Source organism: Mixophyes fleayi, chromosome 5 (genome assembly GCF_038048845.1).
Source record: "Mixophyes fleayi isolate aMixFle1 chromosome 5, aMixFle1.hap1, whole genome shotgun sequence".
Classification (NCBI taxonomy): Eukaryota; Metazoa; Chordata; class Amphibia; order Anura; family Limnodynastidae; genus Mixophyes; species Mixophyes fleayi.
Window position 1 is genome coordinate 68,444,378 of NC_134406.1, and position 6,695 is coordinate 68,451,072.

Genomic DNA, 6,695 nt, shown 5'->3' on the forward strand with positions numbered 1-6,695 from the left:
GTAATATATCAAAAGGACTATAATCGAGTCAGGAAAACGGAAGTACTTAAGCAACAGGAAAATTGTTTTTTTAAGTAAGTGTGCACACTGTTCCATAAAGATTTGAGACTCATTGATTGTAGTCACTTATGAGTGAACGTTAGTATGAGAACTAATTAGAAAGCACTTTATGCTAATAATGATCATTTTCTGATTAAGAATATACAAGTGAAATTGATATCTGTCCAGGATTTAACAGAGACAGTTTGTGTTGTTATATTTTATTGATACATATTTGTTCTATTAAATTCTATCTAACCACTAAGCCACTGTGCTGACACTAATGGTATGCTTTATTGATGTTGCCATCACTATAAGATTTTATATAGACAGAGGCTGTACTTTATTCAAGAGTTCCAACCAGCAGTGAACTAAGTTATACATAGACTTCTGAGATCCGGGTCAGTCTCCCGGACTCCCGAGAGACCAGGCAAGTCTCCAGTATCCCGCAATTCCCTGGCCAAAATAACGCGATTCGCGGTGAATTGCCTAAGTTTGGCTCTGCCCCCGTGACACAAGGTAATTTCCGTCGGCAGGAAGGGCAGTAAACATACAGGTTTAAAATTCTCAGTGATGTAATTATTCTCACTATTAGTTTTGGCCAGTTAGCCTGTCAATTATCTGACAAAATGATCAGAAACCAATGAACATTAAGCAGCCATGGTTGCCTCTGTTTCCTGTTAATCAGAATGGAAGCATTTGATTGTCCTTTTTTGTTGTTAAAAACCTCCGGTTTTAACACTGAAGTTTAACCCTTTGATAAAGCATGAGCAAAACACGCATCGGGAACCAGGGATGAGCGGGCTCGGATTCCCGCAATCCGAACAGCCCCGAACAGTGCGGATCCAAGCCCGATCCGAGCACTGTTCGGGTATTCCCACCGATGGCCACACTGAAAACGAGGCTTGACGTCCTAATCCCGCCATCGGATCTCGAGAGATACGGATTCCTATTATTCCCCGCTCCACTGCAAGTGAACCAACTTTCCCGTTGTATGGACGAAGTCCACGGGCAGGGTACCCAGGAGAAACAGGTAAGAGTTTTTAATGGTAACCAAATGACAGAATATTGTTGTGTGGACACACGGGTCTTTAGTATCAGTGGTAAAGGAGGATCATCCATAGAAGGATACTGTAGGTACCAGAGAAATGTGGGGACATCATCTGTTATAACTTTCATCCATGCATGTTATCAGAATTTCTATTCTATGCCATATTATTGGCAGGCACACAAAACTTCTATGCATTGCATAAAGTAAAAAAAAAAATAGTGTGCCATGAAAACTTTACAGAAATATCTATAGTGGCAATGATGCAGCCTACCAGGGAAGCAGAGTATATCAGCAGGCTGCTTTGTCTAGCCCAGATTACATTTCACTTGGTGGAACATATTTATAACATACTATTGAGATAAAGCCATACTGATAAACTCCTATCTCACAGTACATTTACTGAAGATATTAACACTGCGAATGCCTCACCTCACAGTTGCTTTTTCCCCATCTCTAGTGAATTCCGATCACAACTTCCAGCTTAATAACTGCTACTGAATATGTTTTATAATTAGCTATATGGAATATTAAATAATAAATCATACAGCATTTCCATATATTTTCTCCTTAAGGAATTAAACCGGTATCACCGATCATTTTTAACAATTACTCAATTAACTGTACCAGTATACACTATAAAGGCAGATGTAGGCTTGTGATAAATACTTCTATTTAGAGGGGAGTCACTCCAGTGACATGCCGGATGACATTAATGAATGTGGGAGATGAGTCATGTAACATTTTTAGCCAATAAAAGTTCCTTTTAGATTGTCATAAGGCTGGTACCCTCACTACTTAATCACTTTGTTCTAAGGCACTGTTAAAGAATCCTGCTTATGATCATCTATATGATCATACATATCACATGTGACAGCTGCTACTGTTTATAAGCGATGACAAGTTTAGTGAAAGCACTTAAAGGGTTAGAGAGTGTGTATACTGTGGATTTGAGCAGTTTTATGCTTTTTTTAAAAAAAATCAGAACCCAAAACCCAAAATTTAGAACCAAAACCTTGAGGGGGGTGTTCTGGCAAAACCCATTCAAACCCAAAACCTGAAGGTAATCAGAACCCAAAACCCAAAACACCAAAAGTGGCCGGTGCACATCCCTATCGGGAACATGCTGAGATAGCATGTTATGCTATTTGGATGTTGTGCTGGATTGCAAAGGATTTGAGTTATACAGTATATGAGTCATATTTGCATCGCTGAGAACAGGCTGACTGTATACTCTAGGCTGAGTTAAGATAATCATAGACCTGAGTTTAGTTTCAACAATATAAGTGTAGACCTTTATTAGAATAATAAGAATACCACCATCTTGATTTAAGATCCGTTTTTTAATCATATCACAGATATTTAGTTAATGAGCACTATGATATATCACAGTGGAATAGCATGCAAGGACAATTACTTTGTTGCCTATTATTAATATTAATATCATTATTATTATCTTTTTATTTACTGTATAAAGTGCTGACAAATTAGACAGTGCGGTAGGAGACGAAAATGACATGACATTAAGGAGATAATGACATGACACAAACAAATGATATACAATGGCATGAAACAGATGGTAGAGATGGTCCTGCCCAAGTAAGGTTACAGTCTTAGAGGTGTGAGGAACATGTGATAAAAAGGTAACGTCATAACAATTGGTGAGAAAAGTGCAGATGACAATTGTCAGGCAACAGCACTATCAGCCTCCAATAATAAAGCAGCCATATCAGTGGTGTAGTACAGTTGTAAGGAAAAATGAGAGAAGAAGGTAGAGGCTAAAAATATGAATCAGTCTGAATGTTAAAGCAATAACCATTACGGTCCTTCACCATTTGTCATATCTGAGCATCCTTCCTCTGCTGATTCTAGACGCGGTTCTTCTGTACTATTCGGGTGCTCTTATCTGTCAACCTGGAGTAACTGTGCATAGCCGGGTGTTCTTCTGTAGTGTCATGCTCGCTGCTGGAAGAAGCGCCCAGGCATTTGGTCCCCCATGCCCGATGGCAGCTGGTGTCACCAAGGAGGCAGCAGAGATCACCGAAGGAGAAATAGATATGGCAATGACATTTTAAAGAATTTGCAGATAAACTCAATGGGTCCAAGGGCTGAACTGAATTGATATTCCAGTAGATCTTCTTAACAACCTTGACCTTGCCACTACTGCAATAATTGTACACAATATTTACAAATATTTAGATGTTATATACTTGATTATATACTTGACGATGATTAAGTGGGAGGTAGGGCACAGAGCTGATCTAAGTGCATCCATCTCCAATTGCCTATAATTATAAGAAGTAACCACAACTAATTATAGATGACTGTCTGGCTGCTACACTCCTTGGAGTCATCAACAAGAAATGTCATTTATTAAAGTAACATAATAACAGAATAGCATAACAATAGAGCAATCGTAACAACAGACTATAGAAATCCTATACATTCTGATGTAAATTGAACTTATCTCACAAGGACATGGAAAATAATTATATTGAACAATATGAGGATCAGGGGAGATGAATAACCCTAACTGAAGAATTGCTATAGAGATATTAATAACTAAATAGCAAGATTGAATATAAGGGACTTTGCTGAAAATGTAATCCCATGACACCCTTTTCAGAAGTTTTCTTATATTTAGTTGTCTTATTTAACTAGGTAATTTTACTTATGTAATTTTGAAATCCAAATAAATATTGTGATTTCGTTTTGTAAAAATAATACTACACACAATGGCCATTTTGCAATTTTAAGATGTATTAACATTTTATATGACAGTAATAGCATTTTCGCATGTTTTTATGATTCTTTGCTGGGATATTTAGGCTAAACATTCCGATGTAATATGCAATGATTCGCCTTTACCAAAGGGTCAGTGATTATACTTTTAATTTTTCTCTTAATCAGCAAATATTTTTATTTATTACTTATAAGAGCTGTTATGCAAAACCGTTTGTAAATTCTCAATTGCAGCTCTTGCAAGGAGGTTTAGGAAATACCTCCAGGATGAAAAGTTAATGCATGAATATGAAAAAGAAAAACTGTCTGAGATAAACTTTATTTATGATCAAGAAGCTGATTGTTAGGTTGCATGTGTGGTGAACAATGTCCCTACTGCTTGGAAAGAAATTAAGTTCTTAAGATGTTGTTACTAGCCCACTGCACCTTAGAGTATATATACACTGGGCCTGATTCATTAAGGAAAGTAAGGCAAAAAAAAATGAGTATGCTTTCTCTTGTACTAAACCATGTCACAATGCAAGGGGTGCAAATTAGTTTTTCATTTTGCACATAAGATAAATACTGTCTGTTTTTTCATGCAGCACACAAATACTTGATAGTTTTATATTTACAATGAAATGTAAAGTTGATCTAAAATATGCCCTACCCCAAATATATATCTGTCATCACATTTTAAATTTACCAATTTACCTCCCCCTCCAATGTAACATGGTTTTGCCAAGGTGCAAAGTCACTCATTTTTTTCGCTTTGCTTTCCTTAATGAATCAGATCCAATATGTTTTCCTGCAGATTTTCCAGAACTCATGTCAAAGCATTGCCTACTTTCCTATTTTCCTACATATTATTTTACTTGTACATTGTTCCATGAATTTTTTTCCAATAAACTACTTGGGCCCCATTATCTTATTATTTGGATTGAAAAAGTAAGGGGACATTGAGGCTCTATTAATTGTCATATTTGTGGATTTTGTCTTGTTAAATACATTGGTTTATTTTAGGATAATGGTGTGTCTAGTTTATCTTGTGGATGCAAGGTGTGCAAACAGCATATTATTGAAAGTGCAAAAATGCGCTCAGGCAACAGTGCTGTGGAGACTTTTTGGTGTAACCACGCAAGAAGCTATTGGTCCATGCAGTCACCTGCTCTTGCTTTACACCAACCCATAATCTGAATCAGAAGGGGCCACTGATTAGAAGATGCGCCCAGAGCCATCACACTACACCTCAGGCTATTGTTCTCTGTGCTCCCATTATAATCTGCTGCACTGTGCTCCAAGAGCAGGCCCGCACTCTGTACCTATCCTTTCCTATCTGTGCCTCTGGGTACGAATGGTTGCAGTTTGCAGAGGGCAACTGAGAGGAAAAGCATACAAAGCAATAATAGGCTAAAGAGACATATACCAGTGTAAGGAATGATGCACACAATTTGCAGAAATACCTTCACATTAGTGGAGAAGAAAGGGGCTAGAGTTGTTGGTGTCTATACTGGACTTTGATTTAGCAATGGGGGTTAATTCATATCAGTGCGATGTGTCTCTGGAATAGTCCGCAGAGACACATCAACGGCATGTTCAGGCGGAAATCTCTGCTCATTTTTCCTTGCGCCCATAGAGGAGCACAGAGAAATGAGTGTAGATTCCTTACCGTAATAGGCAGCAATGTTTGTGCATCTAGACGACTACCGGCGCCACCTTGCAACGAATTGCATCTGCCTCTTAATGTCTTATGAACTCCAGGTCCTCGTAACTGCATCCATGTGCCAGAAAACTCCCTCAGCCACATAGACTGTTTTCTCTTCTGTATCTGCTGTCAGTCTCTGTATCTTCCACTTTCTTTACCTCTTGATTAATTGTAATTGGGTATGAATACCTGAAAAATCCTATCTATGATTATCAGTTAGTAAAAGGGAAATTGAATAATCATTTACAGAAAACATATTAATATACTCAATTTAATTCTGTACTGAAAATTAAGTATTTTTTTCCCTTAGATATTAAGAGCTACAATTGACAACTATGTTTCTCATAACTGGATTTTACCAGGGTATTAGAAAGGAAAATATATCCTTCTGTCTCTGTAAAAGCACCTGTTGAGTCGATCTAAAAAAGTGAAGTAAATGCCGTCTCATATGCATCTGGGGTTGTGATTAATCCTGTCTGTTTTTTGTCTCCCTCCATCTGGAGAAAGCATCTGTAGTTCTCAGGATAGACTGACTTAAAAGAAAAAGGGCAGTCGCATAGTACACCAGCATAAACAGTCTAACTCTATAGTAAATGCTGGTACTTTCTTCCTAGGAAACATGTATGTAGTCATTTTTGCAGAAAACTGGGAAATATTCACATTTCCTATGTACTAGACATGGTTTCTCATCTCAGGTCCTTGAGTACCACCAGGTCATGTTTTAAGCATGTCCTTAATTGTGCACAGGTGAAATCATATATTTGCACACACACAAAGAAATTCTGGACCTGTTGAAGGTACTTGAGTTTCAGAGTTGAGAAACCTTCTACAAGATCATTTTGATAAATGAGTATAGAAATAGAGTAGAGAAATAATTCTGCATATGTGACTATTGACTAGTAGAACATGCTATAAGTTTACATGCAATTTGACAATTTTAATTTGACAGCAGCTAGGGTTCCACAGCTTCACAAGACCAGATGAATCATCTGGATGTATCTGCTGCCAGCTTTGCCACAAGAATTCAAGTGATACATATGGATACATTCATATAGTACATTATTACATTTGTTATTCTATATATGCAAATTGTTTGCTCTGTGTATATTTATGTATTACAGAAGTAATCTATGCACTATGGTGCTCCACTTTCATGTTACTAAGTAATTCATAATACACTTA